The 18,243-nt window shown below is 40.3% G+C and overlaps 1 protein-coding gene across 1 annotated transcript in view; it reads right to left on the minus strand.

The window, feature by feature from the left end:
- Positions 1–18,243, minus strand: part of ITGA5 (integrin subunit alpha 5) — an 805,866-nt gene that overhangs the window by 685,933 nt on the left and 101,690 nt on the right. The gene's annotated exons all lie outside the window — the stretch shown is intronic.

Here is an 18,243-nt window from a genome sequence, read left to right on the forward strand (position 1 = left end):
TAGCTAAAGGCCTATGCTGGGGCAGGAGTAAGAAATCTCTAAGCCTCTTTTTAGAATCAGCGTAATCCTGGCTTTCCCAGTGAAAATGCTCCCCAAGAGAATGCAAGGTTTCACCAAAAAAAAAATCCTCTGGGGGAGAAGCAGAGGGAATAGAGTCCACTGCATCAGAATCCTCATAGGTAGATAAGGGTAAATCCTGGTCATCGGGAGACAAATTTCAGAATCCTGGTCAGAAGCAAATTCAGTCCTAGGTCTCTTAGAGGGGGAAGGTTCGCTTTCCCTGATTAAAGTAATAAGGTCTTCCGAGATTCTTATTTGTTTTTTAGGCATAGAGGCCTGACCATGCGATCTGGGCGTTTCCTAGACAGGATTAGAGTTTTAGGCCTAGAAGAAGAAGATGGCATCGATTTAATATACAAGTCAGTAGGCCTGAATACACCCTCAGAAGCCGGTGCCTGCACAGCGGCTCCGGACCCATCCAAGGTAGAGACATCCGCAGGTTCCACAGTTAGAGCATCTCATGGCATATCTGAATGGGTCTCAGTAGAGGCCTGCGAATCTGAAGTAGCGGGTATCAGGGGCTGCGAAAGCACCTCACTGAGCACCAGTGAACTGGCAACTAGCTTAGAAGCGTCGTGGGCAGCTTTGGACTTAGGCGGCCTGTCTTTTGTTTTGCGTTTTTTTCAGAATGTCGGTAGTCGGGTGGCTTACAGTAGGATTCTTAAAAGAAATTTGTGAAAATCAGGTATTCTGTAGTACCTGTCAGGTTTTCTAGGGGCCGATGGTAAAGTGTCTGGAGTAAGACTGGATTCCATGAAGACATTATCTACAATATCCAGGACAGGGTGTACAGCTAGAGGCCTGTGCTAAAGCAACTCTAAAAATTCTCTGAGTCTCTTTTTAGACTGAGGATAGTCCTGGCAATGATAATGCCGGATAATGTCATGGCCAATCATGTGAGGCAGACAGACTGTACACATACGTTTACATTTTGGGGGGTCCAAGTAATACATCCTAGTCTACTGGGGGGGGGGTTGACATTGAGAACTATACTGAAATTGCAGAGCAAGAATGGATTCTCTTTTTAAATGCTGAAAGACCGCCAGGTCTAAATGGGACAACGTCCCTGAAACCATTTCTGAAGTCATGCTGCCTTAAGCATTGATAAAATAAGGTTTTTACATTCACTTTTTATGTATTTTTAAATAAGGGTGTACTTAAATTTATGTTTCGACTTTCCGTGCCACCCTATAGATTTAACCATGGCTTGTAAGTGTTCCACTAGATATTTATTCATAGATTCATAGATAAGTACTAAGCTAACTGCCCTTGCGGGCCATTGCAAGCCTAGCCAATTATCCCTTGTGAGACTCAAACCCTGCACCTTGTGTTTGCAAGGCAAACACCTTAACCATTAGGCCACCCTCCCAACAGCACTTTGTTGGCTAGAAGTTTTTAATTGGCTATATATGATTTGAGCTGTAGGTATCAGCTGACTTAACATGTGGTATTTAAATTGCATCTGTTAAAGTTTACTTTGTCTGATGAAGCGACAACACGAGTCGTGAAAGCACTTACGTTTCTACTTTGTTTTACACAATAAACGTTTTTGGTTGTGCAAGCTTGGTGCAGATTTGTTCTTCAGTATTGTTTCACTTTTGCTGCACCTCTCTGTACCCGGAGCAGTCTCTTCATACAAAATAGTCCTGGCATTGCCAGCAGAAATGCTCTCTTAAAAAGTGTGCAAGGTTTCACCAAAAGAAAAATCCTCTGGAGGGGAGGCAGAGGGAATGGAATCTTCTGCATCTGAATCCTCATATGTAGATAAGGGTATATCCTGGTAATCAGAAGGGTCAGAGTCCTCAGACTCCTGGTCTGTAGAATCAGAAGGAAACAATTCTTTGTCTTTATCAGGGGAAGGCTGGCTTCCCCTCGAGTAATAAGGTCTTTGGCAATTTTAAGCATTTGTTTTTGTAGCATGGGAGCTTGAGCATACACTTTGGTCAGTCTTCTAGTCGTAGTGTGAACTCTGGGACTGAGAAACTCTCTAGTTTTAGCTAAAAACAAAGTTGTCAGTTTAATACGATCAGTAAGTCTGAATACACCCTCAGCAGCTGGTGCCTGCACAGTGGCTCTGGACACATCCAAGGTAGAGACATCCGCAGGTTTCATAATCGAAGAAGCATCTCTAGTCATACCGGACTCCGAATGGGTCTCAGCAAAGGCCTGCGAATCTGCAGAAGCGGGCATCAGGGGCTGCAAAGACACCTCACTGAGAACGGCGGACTGACTACTAGCTAAACAAAAGTGTCATCGGCAGTTTTGGACCTATGCGGTCTGTCTATCTTTACGTTTTTTCGGAAGATTGGTAGTTGGATGGCTTATCGAAGCCATTTCAGAATACAGAGAAAGAGAGCAAAAGAATTTAGCGACAAAGCCTAACGACGAATGGTTCAGGCATTAAACAAGGCACAAAACCAACAGCGAGGGACATCATGGTCTGGGCCTAAACAGGTGACGCAGTAAGAATGAAAATGTTGGAGGCATTTGCCTTCCACAGGCAAGACAATTTTTTCTGACATCTGTTAGAACAAGAAAAAAAGGATCCCCAATAGGGTACTTTGCTTTAGAAGACTTCAGGTTTGAAACTCTGAAAACAAAAATTTCAGGAAGCGGACTACCGGCACTTGCTTCTGCTTCGGGCTCCTTCTCAGCAAGAAAGACTGGTATAATGGCATCAGCTGCATGTTTTATACCCCTGACGACCTGACGTCATGGAAGAGGAGACCGCATCCGACACAGAAATCCCAAGACTCTGGTATTCGAGTTGACTGAATGCTACCTGCAGGCAGATAACCCAAGTATGATGACTGCAACAGTGAAATACGAAGAACATCATACCTCGAACAGAAGTGGAATCTTAATTTTGTTGAACTGTGCTTGGTCAGCTTGGCAACACAAAACCATTGAAAATTCAACATCAGAACTTGGGAACAAGTACTAAAATACCTGCCAACCCCCACTCTAGCACTTATGTCAGAGGGAGGAAGTTTGGAACTAATTCTTCTGAAAAGTTGTGGAATTGAAAAAGAAATCGACAAGGTTCGAGTTGCATGTTCACGTATTCATGTGATGGTGCGCAAATGCACACACTATTTTATACTCTTGAAAATCAAGGAGTCTGAAAACCTGAAAACAAATAGGCATACAGAGAAAGGACATGGTAGGAATAAGTAGAAGTAGTGAATGAGGGGAAAGGAAGTTACTGAAGGATTAAACTAGAGAGAGACACGATGGCTACACCAGACAGCAGCTAAGATCAAGAGAACCAGTGTGGGAGACCATAACTACAGGACAGATTTTTACTTGAAAGCTCTCTGGTTGTATTTTCAAAGAATGATAACCAGCACACGACTTTGGACAGGACTCAACTGGTACCATTCTATGACTTAACAGGTTGCAGAACACCAACTAAAAAACTGTTACATTCAGACTAGGCTGACAGGGATTTACAAAAATGGGCTAAGGTTGCACTTGACCAAAAGGACATTCAGTAGACATCTTCAGAATTACATAGGTAGGTACTAGGCTATCAGCCCAAGGGCCTATGTAAGCCTAGCCAACAAGGTTCCCTGGCTTACGCCACCCAAGAAAGTTATTTTCCTGTGCCACTGTCGGGCAGAGACACAGAAGTGATCCCCGGGATGTATTTCCTATTTCCCATCCACTCAATATTTTTCTTGAAGAGTGCTAATGAAGAACTTTGCTTGACATAGATTGTAGCCTGTTCCAGAGTATGGGAAGTCTCTCGGACAGGAATCTATCCCTCCAACATGTCCTGTTTATTGTGGTGACAAGATTTAGGTCCCTAGAGCATGTAGCTCAGAGGGATTGGGATTTCTTTAGGTGTAGCATGTCCAACAGCTCTGGGTTTGACCCAGAGTTATATGTTAGGCAGAGTCGCCTCTGAGTAGGCGATATGCTACAGAGTAAAGCTGGAGTATTTTGAGGCGGTCAGTGTAGGGCATCTGTTTAAGGCCGGTAATCCTCTTTGTGAGGTACTTCTGTGGCCTTTCCAGCTGCTGCAGCTGTCTTGTGAGGTACAGTGGGGGTTCACAGCCAATTTGATACTACTGGTCACAGGAATACCTCAACTGCCCAGATTTTGGAGGTATGCCCTTCCAACTAGTTCTCAGATATTTGCCCAATTCCATATAAAAACTGGAGAATGAATTTCCAGTACCACCAACAGTTAAAAAAAGTGTCTGATTTGAAACATTTTCCCTATTTTTCTTTTGTTTCGTCACTAACCAAAGTTTAAAGCTTGCATGAGTTGCAAACTGCAAAGTTATAGACGCAAAAATACACAACGGCATTTCCCAAGGCTGCTTGCCCAAATGACAGTTTCACCCATGCTATGGAAAACATTTCAATATTACCAGACAACTAGTCATAATACAGGAATCTGGTGAATATCCTATAAAAACAAAGTTACTAAACCAATAGAATCAGAAGCACATTAAAGGGACGACAAACAAAAATAAATAAATAAAAGAGCGCTATTCATGCTTCTATAAAGAGAAGTCATTCTCTGGGGACACAGTGGTACAAGCAAGTAGCACAGGTACCTTAAAGCAGGTTCACTGGTTTAGTTCTCAGATGGGATGCATTCTACATGGAGTTTGCATGTCCTCCCCATGTCCTTGTGGGTTTTCTCGTAGTGCTATAGTTTCCTCCCACATTCTAACACATACACGAAGCGAATTGCACAAACTAAACTAGCCATAGCTGCGACTGCATGTGAAGTATGGAACAAATGTGCCAGGGTAAGCCAGTGATGCAACACGAACCTAAAATAAAAAGTTAAAAGGGGGAGAGAGGTTGATGCCAATTCCCTGGTGAGGGGACAGCTCTCAACCTTCCATCCACAAAATGTGGAACCCTGCCTCTCAGTGTGGCACAAACAGGCAAAATATGCAACCCTTACTAACCGCTTACTATCAAGTTCAACTACAAAGCTCATGGGATGGTTAAAATGCATTAATTCATCTTTACAAAAATGCTCTTTTGATGAATCAATATAATTCAATATTTACCATGGTTACTTGTTAGAAAAATAAACATTAATACTGAATGTTTGGCATGCTCTTTCGATATGAATGGGGGAATACGGACTTTTAAAAAGCGATTCGATGACTGTTTATAAATCTGATCTATGTACAACAGCATGTGGTGCACAAAAGAAACAGTTTGGCTTTATCTTCTTTAGGAAAAAGTTTCAAAATGTGCATTTTCCTTACACTGATTGGCTTGGCTAAAAAAAAAAAAAAAAGTGCACGATAACCTTGGTGACATCAATGCAAGAAAAATGTGTTTCGTGTCCACAAACATGAATGGACACACCATCAAATGTGCAAAGGTACCATATTAAACTCTATGGATGCATTGCACGTTAACCCAAGGTGATGCCAGCATAAGATTATAGTAAATGTATTTGGACAGTAGTTGGATCAGAGATTTTATTAAAAAAAATGCTTCCAAAAAGACCAGGATGGACAAATTGGAAAATACATCATATGTTGCAACGTATACATAAATGTTGGCAAATCACAAAGATTTAAAATGAGGAATGTTCATCCCAATGAGGTGTACTTGAGAGGTATGGGGTGGAGGTCAGTAGCCAAATTAAGCATCAACAGTGCTTCATTTGGCTTAGGTAATTCTATAGACCAGTCTGAAATGAAAGCATGAAAGGATAATGCAATCTGCGATGTCCAGGCTCTGATGTTGGTCACTCCTTAACAACAGGACAGGACAGACTATGCAGTTTCGTCTCCTCAGTGTCAAAAGACAGACTTGGTTAAACTGCACTTATGGCATCCTCTCCTGCTGGATTCCCAGCAGGACACTCAATTCCACAAGCTTTTCTTAAGACCATCAAAAACTATCTTTTGGTCCATTTTCAAAGGTCATGGTAGCATAGGAGGCAAACAAAGGAATTCTTGCATAATCATTCAGAACATTCCACACAAAATGCAGACTATCTGTGAAAGCAACATTACGTAAAGAAAATGAATTTCAGACATTAAGGGTCATAAGTAGGAGGGGGCCCTAACCTCAATTATGCAGCAGTTTATTACTATTACATAAAATGTAATTCTCTCATCTATAGAAAATAATTCATAAAAAATACACTGACTTCAGCATCAGAGCCATCAATACAAATTGTACATAGTTTTTTTTTTTTTAAGTCTCCAAACAACTTCACTTTTAAATATGAAGGAAATATAGCAGTTCTGAGACATCCACAAAATAAAACTTAAATTTTAGTAAGACATGAAACAATACAAATGTACACAAACTTTTCTTAACCCACTGAAGTGCACAAGTTATGGAAATACATGAGTTTTTACATTTTGAAAGTTTCTGATGATCAGAAATGTTCTTGCAACTTAACTAATTTTCAGTTAAGAATTTTAAAAATAGTATTTTACACTATAAAACAGTGGTCTGCTATAAAACAAAAAAAGGTAAGTTATTTTGCAGCATATGTATTTCTTGAGAATCTGGGTGCTATTTACTGGGTACAGTATGAACTACGTGAAGACTTGCTAGAAAATACATAATTGGTCTTGGGGGATGGTACACAGCATTTGGATCATTGAGGTGTAGGTCAGATATTATAGGTTCATAGGTTTATACTAGGCTATCTGCCCCAAGGCATTTATAAGCCTAGCCCGAATTTTTGTGGCTTACGCCACCCCTTATATGAAAAAATACTGTACCCATTAGTTTGTTGTGCCTCTGTCCAGCAGTGACAGAGATGATTCCTGGAGTAAACCTACGATCTCCCATCCACAGGTCAAGATTTCTCTTGAACAGAGCCAGCGAGGTGCTCTGCCTCACATGGACCGGGACTCTATTCCACAGCATAGGGAGTCTCTGAGTGATAAATCTATCCCTCCAGCACATCCTATTTATATCCGTGCTAAGGTTTAAGTCGCTTGCTCTAGTGGTTTTGGTGGATTTGGATTTTTTGAGGTGGAGCATGTCCATTAATTCCGGGTTGGACATGGCCTTGTATGTCAGGCACATGTCACCTCTGAGCAGACGGTATGCGACTGAATAGAGCTGGAGTTTCTTCAATCTGGCAGCATATGACAGATTTTGGAGTCCCTTTATCCTTTTGGTGAGAAACTTTTGGGGTCTCTCCAATTGCTGCAGATGTCGGGCGAGATACATCCCGAATGGGGCATTGTACTCTATCATTGGTCTGATAAGTGAAGAGTACAGGGGAACAATGACCTCACTAGATCTGGATGTGAATCCCTTCATGATCAGGTGGGCAATGTAGAAGGTCTTTCTAACCACTTTAGCAACGTGAGTGTCAAAAGAAAGGCCACTGTCAACCTGGGTCCCCAGGTCCCTGATAACCTCTTCTGTGCTTAGTGGATTGCCACCTATATGGTAGCTTGGGGTTACCTTGTTTTTCCTGAAGGGTATGACTATAAATTTTTTGGCATTTAACTTCAGGCCATGGCTCTGGCACCAGCTATCTGTTTCCGTGAGTCCCTTCTGAAGGATATCCGTGTCTGATGCACTTTCCACTATGGCGCCCAGTTTGCAGTCGTCTGCAAACTTTGTCAGCCAAAGACCTCCCATGTTGGCCTGTACTTCTGAGAAGTAGATGCCGAACAATAGGGGGCCAAGGACCGAGCCCTGTGGGACACCACTTGTGACCGGCTTGGAGTCTGACATAGCGCCAGCAACTCTAACCCTGTGGGTTCTGTCCTTAAGCCAGTTTGCAACCCATCTTGTGACATATGGGTTTACATTTAAGCTGGTAAGTTTTTTACAATACCCGAGTGGGGTATTGTGTCGAAAGCCTTTGCAAGGTCAAGGTAGGCTGTATGGACTGCCTTTCCCTCATCAATGGCCTTGGTGAAGTCGACCAAGTTCAAAAGGCATGATCTTCCCTTGACGAAGCCAAACTGGGTCGGGTCCAATGTCTGCAAGTCCCCTATATCTTTATTTATGAGCTCCATTATGATCCTCTCCATAGCTTTGCAGACTAGACTTGTTAAGCTTATGGGGCGGTAATTACCAGGGTCCGTAGAGGCACCACCTTTGTGGAGTGGGACCACAGTTGCCGTACGCCACTCCTTTGGCACGTATCCTGTGGTAAGGCTGAGATTAAACAGCTGCCTTATGTGCGGGTTTAATTCCTCATTTAGCTCGTGTAGCACACAGCCGGGGACACCATCCGGTCCCATTGATGCTGTGTTTTTAGCTTTAGAGAGAGCAGCTTTCACCTGCGCATTTGAGAGGTCTGGGAGGCTACACTCCGCTGGGATAGTTATCTCTCCTTTAGGAGGGGAGAGGGGGGTGAAGTTTGCACTGAACCGGTCTGCCAGTATGTTGGCAATGTCTGTGGGTTCAGTGATTTTTGTATCATTTTGGACTAATTGAGCATATCTGGGAGTTTCCACCCAGGTTCCTAACATAGCTGAAAAAGGCCTTATGATTGTCCTTTGAATCCATGGCAATTTTTCTCTCAAAATTGGCCTTAGTTGATTTTATGAGTGCTCGTATTTTTTTATTAATAATGATCAGGGGTGACTTCCCTTTTATGGATTTTGTTCCATCATGTAATAGCTTTCTCCTCTTATTGTAAAGTTTGTTAATGGCTGGGGTCCACCAGACTGGACGTTTGCCCTTTGTGGAAAGAGTCTTGGTTTTATTTGGGATTGCCTGATCCATGCAGTCCTGGAGATGTTCATAGAAGGCATTTGTAAGGGCTTCCGCAGCTTGGGTTGTGGTTTCCACTGTCTCAGGGGCCTTGAAGGATACCACACCAGTCTTGAGTAGTGTGAAGTTTGCTTTAGAGAAGTTCTTCACTGTGGTCTTTTTGTTTGGGGTGGGGGGGATGTGGATTTCCAGTGAGATTAGTTTATGATCAGATCTCACCAATGAGGGATATACTTCCGGTGTGGAGCATTTTGTCCCCATGTTTGTGATAATGATATCTAGTATATTTTCTCCTCTCGTGGGAACAGTGACTAGCTGTTCCATGGCATTTGAATTTATGAACTCCAGGAACCGTTGGGCTAGAAAGTTAGGGCTTGAGTAATGTTCCCAGTCTATATTCGGGTAGTTGAAGTCACCCAATATGATGGTGTTTGGAGATACATTTATACCCTCCAGTGTCTTCAGGATTACTTATGGAGTTTCCCCAAGATCAAATTTCAGTGACAAGTCATAATACAGCCCTACAAATAAACTACAATGAAGTCTGCTGGCATTCTTTTAACTGACACTTACAAAATACTAGTTATTTGGCTCAAAAGTCATCTCCAACTTTCTCAACATTACTACTATTCAAAGGTAGGTAAGCCAGGCCTAAAGACATGTTTTGTTCCACCTTTCTGCACTGTCAAAAATCATAAGCATGTGATAAATTAACACTTGGATTCCTAGATCTTTTTCTACACATACCACCTTTAGCCTTCTGCAACCCCATTAATGTACAGAATACAGATTTTACTACTACCCATGTACCCTCACATTTACACCTCCCACTCAAAAAAAAGTGTAGACCAACCACTGATCTCATGCATTTCAGCCATACTGGGATAAATAATTCCAGACACGAACTCCAGCATTATAAACTTCCACTAATCCAAAGACACAAGGTGCCGGACACAACCTACTTCACTACATTTGTTTTCCATTTCAGTAAATGCAAAAAAGATGCTATAGGATTTCTCCATTTTATATTGTAATAACGCTGAAACAAACCCAGCAAAAGGCTGGCCTTCCCAGGTTCTTTCCACATGCAAAACCCATTAACATTTTTGCTTTGCATTTAAGTCAAATCACTGAAGCCAGAGTTTCTTAAAGCATAAATCAGTCACCTTGTGTAGATGACTTATCTACCTTTGAAAATCTGCCCCACACTGCAAAGTCAAACGAACACTTGTGCTGTAAAATGATCCAGCTATTTTCAACATTAGCAAAAGTCTATGACCATAAAGGTGTTTCCCTAGACTCAAAAACTTGTCAGTTGTTTTCTCTATCAGATCCCACTTTATAAGGATAACTCATAGAAAGCACCGACACTAGTCTGACTCGCTTAACTGATTTACAAGATGGACTTGTCCTAAAAGCCACCGTCTCAGACAACTGTGCCAAATAGGCTATAAAATGCAAGAAAATTGAACTTATGGCAAAAAGCTGCAAATAACTGTAAACCATAGCCAATGAAAGTCAAAGTAAAAATAATGTAGTGGGATTATCACAAGAACCTCTAACCACTCTACCTTCAAGAAGTCTCTTTTCTTACACCTAGCATCTCAATGGGAATGCTCTTGCACCCACCCCACATAACCAACTCTACTTAATGTCCTGTAACATCATAATCTACTTTATTCATCTACTATGTTTGTTCATTAATCTGCATTTATGTTTTGCTTTTGTTCTTTTGATAGCATGTACCAAGACTGTTCCTGCCAAATGTTTAATGTACATTTATGTTTTCCTTATGTTCTTTTGCTAGCATGTACCAGATGTTACTGTCAAATGTTAATGTACATTTTATTTCTTTTTTGGAGCTTTTCTCCCCGGGACTCCATTGAAAATGGGTTCTTCAAGGCCCAATGGACTATCCTGGTAAACCAACTGCAATAAATAAATAAATAAAACAAAATTCCTTTAACCGCAAGGTAATCATTACTATTTGCTTTAAAAGCATCTGTTGAGAGTCTGAAATACTGACAACCACCAAATTGGCCTCCTCCTGATCATCCTATTTCTGCATTGCTAGTTGATGACCGATGTCAAGGACATTAGCCTGGTGAATTTTTTATGCATTGTGGCAATACCAAGTAATTCATTTTCCTTAATCAGCATCACTTTACACCACAAACTCTCTTGCACCACATTCAGATAACTGCTGGTGCTTAATTCCCAACACCCTACCTTCAATATACATGCATGACCCAGAAATTAACCTTCCAAAGGTATTCTGCATTGCAATCTGCAGAAAAATTCTCTAATTACATTTGTTTACCAAGGTAGAACACCGATCAAACAGTTACAGGTTCAACCCAGGTTACATTTTAAAACTATCATAAATATATAACATTGCTTACTGTGCATTAAGTGCAGAAAATGTGATAAAGTATATACATAAAAGATCCAACAAACCAATATATGCACAGTTATATTAACTCTGTTCTCCATTTTCTAATCCATTAAAGTTGGAACAGTAGAAATGGGTGAGATATGATCAGTATTACCTAGGTTGGGAAAGCTAACTGAGATCAGTAAAACTAAAGAGGAGACTAGATTATGTGTAGTAGGTTTAGAATGGCGTTATAAGCTGAATCACGAACCAGTAAGGAGAATAAAGGTAGGTAGGAGGTAAAGGAGGAGGTTTGCCCTCAGTCTCCTTGGTCTACACCCTGAGAGAGGCCTAGCAGTGGCATTTCAACTTGCTGGCATTATTCTATGTAAGAGGGAATGAAGCAGAGCACTCGCCTCCCCATCAATGTTACATCGGTTCCCCACATTTATCTTCAGACAGGTCGAATAGATTTCCACAAGGCCCACTGGGTATCATGGCCAGCCCAGGACACAAGTAAACTAATGGATTTTGCAGCATCACTACACAGACAGACCAGACACACAAAGTGAAAGAACTATGACAAATTCTCAAACTGTTCAGTACAGCAGAAAAGGACAAAGAAACCACACACTATTCAAGCATGTGAGTGAGTAGTTATTACAGTCTTTGCAGTCTCTTTTTAAAGACCAAGAAGGCAGAGGTTTACCACAGCATCAAATCAGGTCAAGTACAAAGCAAAATTACATGCAAGGACATACAAGCCTGGCTCCTGGATCAAGCCCAGACTGTGACCCGGGTGACTGGGTTTTGATTAGCAGGCCCAGCACTGGAGGGTCCATAAGGAGGGGAAAGAGCATGTTTTGTTCATCCCCTCAATACGTGCAGAGGGATGCTCATGCAGACTGAAAACCAGTACTCCTGCACTGGGAAAGAGGAGCAAGCATACCAGAGAGAAAACATCACCTCATGGAAGTGACAGGCTGCCCTTAGCTGCAGGCCCAACACATCCCCCCCCAAAACTCTTTAAGCATCCCTTATCGGAATCTGCATGATACCCCCTCCTTACCATCAGCCTTCACCCTAGTGAACAAGTAGGCCAATTAGCTAGAAGGTGAAGGTTGACAGACAGAAGACAGAAAATGGTAAGACACAAAGCTAAGTACAGTTGTGATGGAACAATGTATATAAAATTAAACAAAAAAAGTTAGTGAAAAGAATCCAAAGGATGCTAACAAATGATTAGGAACCTAAACAGATTGAAGTAACAGGATAGACAGTCTTCCCTAAAAACAGTCATTTAAAATCTAAACCCAAACCAAATTAGCTCACCATATCTCTACCCAAAAAGTTGTGTATGCCACGTGTACTACTGTTGGTTTAATGCCACGTGCACCACTGCTGGCATATACATTATCTAGTACTTGCCAGTAAGCCTCAGGTTTTACTTCAAATAATGTATCGCAAGTAACACTTAGGAATATGTTAATGATTTATTTTTAATTTGACACCATTATTTCTGTTCATGTGTATCAGAACATCTGAAATTGTTCTGCACTGTATTAGTTCATTACCAGATTAACAAAATGGCCAATGCAATTTTGCTTCTGCTTCACGAAGTGACAGCATTTCTGGCACTTCACAAAGTGACAACAGTACTCCTGGCACATCATAAGGTGACAACAGTATTCCTGGCACTACACCCACGGCAGTACGGTAAAATAGCTTTCATTTCAGAACTGGAATTAAATCAAAGAGGAATCTGTGGCCTGAAAATGTCAAACTAAACACGTTCAGTTTGAAGGACCTTTTACACAAATTATAACCTAAGCATTGCAAACATCATTGTCTTACTATATACCTCAGCTTGGCTCTTAGCTCATAAAATCTCACCTCCATGTCAAATCCATTAGGAAAAACAAAAATATACTGCCCGCTAGCTTGAAATCAACATAACCTAGTCAAACAGTAAGACTGTGATCAGCACTTTATGGACATACTCATTTAAATCATTGGAACTGCATATAAAAAGTAATACACAGAGACCTTCTCTGAAGTCTGTCACACTAACTTGCAAGTATCCACACAGACCCATAAATCAGGGAAGACGAATACAGTAACATTCAGTAGACCACTTAAGAGCTACAGTCACAAAGACATAAAAAATTATCCCAATACAGTCAAGCAAAATATGGGAACTTGCCCTACAATCCATTCTGTGCAAATTCAGCTGGTACCAGTCATATTCACACAGTAAGAAACGCATTCAGTGTCATGCCTCTTTAGCAAAACATCCATCCATCTGTACTTCTAAAGAGAGCAGTTATCGATCGTTCCTTTTAAATTCTGACCTCAAAGGACACTTTTGGGTCTTTTGGTAAACTCTTCTGGGCCAACAATAAGTTTAAAAAAATACATAAAAATCACAAACTTTTAATGTTGTACAAAATACAACTCCATCCCCACCTAAACAATTTTCACTACATTAATCAAAACAATGAGCCAACAGATTAAAACATCTGCCAGGCCTTTATTAACAGCAGAAATTTATAGTCCATCAACAAGTTTCTAATCCAGCCATCCCCAACAGAACCTGGTATTTGTTACATACAGTTCATTTTCCAATGGTTTCTAAAGGGCAGGTTTAATTAAACAGTAACAGACGACATGGTGTGGTATATTGAAGATGTACCCACATGTCGTCTGTTTAATCACGAGGGCGAAGCAGAAGATGAAGTGCGACTCCTAGCCTGCTACTGCATGAATTTCCATGCTGGAGGCGACACAAATAGCAATGTGAAAAAGTGAGCAGGAACTGTATCAAAATTCAGAAACGTTAAGCAAGAGCACAAGGGGTGCAAGTCTTCAAATTGTACCCCGCAACATAAATGGCCAACAGCAGTTGTGAATTATGCAGGTTTACTCCCTAGAAGAGCAATGATGTACTTTCCAGAAGTATATTTCAGATTTAAGTCTCTCTGCAAAACAGCATCTAGTCGTGCAACACACACAGTTGTGTGCATCACAGTCCTCTCGGAGACAGACAATCAAAAATGGAAACTGCAGTCCTTAAATGGGGAATCCCTCTTCCACAGGTGCACCTGTTGGTTACCTTTCTTCAGTGTGGAGAGAAAAGGTAAACAAGCATTACAGCAGTTTTTGACATCCTCAGTGGCAGAGGTAACAGCACTCATCTACAGAGAACACACTTCTTGAGGGCTTGGTGGCAATTCAAACAGTTCGTAAAAGCACCTACCAATTTTTTTTTTTTTTTTTTTTTTTTTAAACAAACATACTTTCATTCATTTTAGGCAGATATATTGTTTACCCAGCTTCCCCTAACATTCCCCCAGCAACAGTTTCCCCTTCCACATTTTGCTTTGGGCAGTGCAATACACAAGTCTTGCATAAAATAACATTAACTAAAGAAAAAAGCGCATACTACTACAGACACCTAATGCCACTTCTGACAACTAAATACAGCTACTGAAAGCTGCTGTCCAAATGGTGACATCTAAGCAACTAAACTCCTCTCTACCATCTAGCCCATCATTTTATTATATAAAATTGTAACATTAGTTCAGACAGGAATCGCATCCACACATCATCTGCAGCTCAAGAAACTGTTCTCACAAGCAATCTCATGGGGAATATAGTTAGTTTCATATGGAATTAAAAGTCCATTTACTCAAAACCAAATCAAACTGGCCTTTGAGTAACTTATCAGGGTTAGGTGACCTTGGAGTCACTCACTTGTTTACAGATTAAATTAAGTAATCCTTTCACACTTTTCAGCCACAAAAACACAACTATACAAACTCAAAAAAGAATGCAACAGTGTAAATGTAAATCTTTCTTGCCATTCACATCAAGGAACATTATTAATACTCAAATACCAATAAAAAATGTGCAATACAATTTGTATTATGAGTGAAAGAAAGCACAGCTATCTATGCATGTCTGCGTGAGAAAGATTCATACTGTGAACGATGCTTAAAGAATTGTGTTGAAAGCCCAAGGTATTGGTCTCAATGGGCTTCAACGAGACTGCCAGTATGCTAACAGTTTCTTTTAAGCAAAAGTTACCAAGGCATTTGTAATATCTTTCTCATTATTTTCACTACATATCCTTCCCTATATATATATATATATATATATATATATATATATATATATATATATATATATATATAAAGAAATACTTGTATATATATATATATATATATATATATATATATATATATATATATATATATGACAGAGACTTTACTCAGCAGTACCTTTATACACACCTTGGTAGTAGGAAGGTTCCTAGTTACGGTGGACTAGCATTTCAACATACTGGACTATATAGGTTTACTATGACACAAACATAGTTAACGGTTTGGAGTAGATGCAATAATGAAGTCTATGGGGAATATCACAATAAAAGCATTGTGCAAGGGGTAATTTACATTACTGAATTTAAGCAGACCCAAGAACAAAAAAACTTCACAGATTTAAGGTATTGTAGAGTATACAATGGTGTTGATTGAGAGTTTAACATGGTTATGATGTTGTCAGTAGAAAGTATTTACCCATAATGAATAAAAATCTGAGAAAATGTTTTTTCCCCTCGACCTTGGTGCAGGTGAATGTGCTCTTTTTAGCTGAACACTATACAAAGATGCTACCCAGTCCAATGGTATTACCCATGGATGATTAACAAGGCAGTTCTATACATTTCCAAGGCCTTGCATACATCCTCCAGCATGAAGGAATGTGCCAAATCCTAATACTACCTGATAAAAAGAGAGTCAGACTTTATACAAGACTTATTGACCAAGAAAGACCACACCAAAACAGTTCGTACCATGAAGCCATACAATTTTTCGCCAATAACAGCTGAAGCAACAGTTGCTAAACAGCCCACAAACAACCTGAACTTAGGGTTACCACCTGTCCCACTTTGCGAGGGACAGTTCCTCTTTGGGCAGTTGTGTCCTGACAAAAAATTGTAAAAATGGCAAATGTCTTGAGATTTTAGGACAAAATTATTTCCTATATTTTATGTAATAGTTGCATAAAACAGTTATTCTGTATCTAAAATACCTAAATGTTATAAGAAACAGAATAAGCAACTAAAATGCTACAAGAATAGCTTTTTAAGTTCTATCCTTTGTACTGACCATGGGTATGTGTTGGCCTGTAAAATCTGATGTTTGTACCAAAAATGTCCCACTTTGGCCATTTGAAAAGGTGGCAACCTTACCTGAACTCTTCACAATACAGTCAAACATGCAAAGAAGCTTAATGTGGAGTCATATTTAAGACAGCAGGCATGCTATTTGCCTTATGATCAAATAAAGCCTTACAAATGTGGAATCAGACCTGTATTACATAGGACTCCCAGAGTCCCAGATCAATATCCCTCAGTCACCTACAATGAAAAAATGCAAGGAGCTTTACAAACTTTTATCGAATACATACTTCCATTGAAAAAGTTAAAAATTTAGCAAAGGATGGAAATGACTACCTCAGATGAAGAAAAAAAACTATGCCAACAGGTAATGGTGATGGTTGCATATGCAGGATAGACACTTGGATTGAAAATGTCTGTCAGACAGATAATTAAACAGCAGCCACTCAACCCCAATAAAGTCTCTCACTCACATATGCACCATCTAATACCACACCAACTCCGTTGCAGCTTGCAAATTCATGCCAAGTGACGACAGCATTACTAGTGTCAGACATTCTAGGCAGTATGTGCAGACAGTGGCCCTCGACTTCATAAGACATCTTGAACTTCAGGTCAATTAAAGAAACAACAGCAGAAATATTGAGCAAAAAGTTAACAGTATTACTTATATTTTTTGGCGGCAGTAGTACGAATCATGCAAGGTGATGCAGCAATAGTTCAGTTAATATTAATAACTGCAGTCTTCAGTAAGAATTTTGATGCCTGAATGTTCATATCATATGACTAACACTATTCTAAAAAAGAAAATGTTAGTCAAACCTTACCAACTGAACGGCAGATCAATGGCAAATTTTACTGTAGGCTATAAATATTGCTCTTTAGTGGTTAGCTTGCTGAGAAGGAAATGGTGCATACACTTGTTGAGCCAATGGAGAACTAGGACCACACTGGACTGCTCCCAGTGACTAGTCCCCAGCTTCTACAGCAGCCATGTTAAACTGCATGGGCTGCAGGGGAGTTGGGAGTCTTTACTGACAAGAAGCAGCATCCTGGCCATGATGCACAGTCCACTGCAGGACTGAACGAGCATGCTCGCACACACACTGCACATAGTGGAGAGCAATTTAAGGATTAACCCCCCCCCCATCTCACCTAATGAGCAAAGCACCCAGGGAAAAAAATCACAAATGCAGAGAAAATATGCAGAGACTGTACAGTGTCACCTCAGCTGCAGACTGGACTGTGGAAACCATGAACCATGTGAGAGAGCGCAATCTTAAACCACTATAGTAGTGTGTTGTCTTATCGAGACATATGTAAAACTGAGCTCCTTTTCAAATAAAAGGACATCAACTCTTTTAGTAGTTCCACAGGACAGTCTGAACTTGTATAGAAGGTGGTATGGTGAGCAGATATACCACTAATAAAACAATCATATAGTTTTCTTACTGTGATGTACAGATTCCTCCAGTGGACCTGGTTCTTACTTAAACCTGTGTAACTTTGCGTCTGTAATTAACTTCTTACCATAGCAAAAGCCACATTATTTTTCTGCTGCAGAAAAGACTTTGGTGTTTTATGCTCATTAAGAATGAGCCACATGCTTTCTCTTCAAGCTGCAACTTTGCCATCTTTTGGGGGGGGGGGGGTGAAGAATGGACAACTTCAGTGTTGCACACTACATTGACTTCTATATTCAGGAGTTTAATGAAACAATGGCAGACATGCACTTTACTTGCAAACACTATAGGACTGCATTCTTAAAACTCAACATGAATAAAGGCAGTACTACGAGTAAAGTGCCTCCCTCTTAGACTTGATACAAAAGATTTCAGTTCTGAAATTACAAGGTGCCCATACTAAGTACAAGGCTTGATCCCACAAATCATAATTTCAAAAAGACATTTCGTATGAGTTATATTCTAAAACTAAAGTGCTG

This window comes from Protopterus annectens, chromosome 9.part0 (genome assembly GCF_019279795.1).
Source record: "Protopterus annectens isolate FY-2018-M chromosome 9.part0, PAN1.0, whole genome shotgun sequence".
NCBI classification, from domain to species: domain Eukaryota; kingdom Metazoa; phylum Chordata; order Ceratodontiformes; family Protopteridae; genus Protopterus; species Protopterus annectens.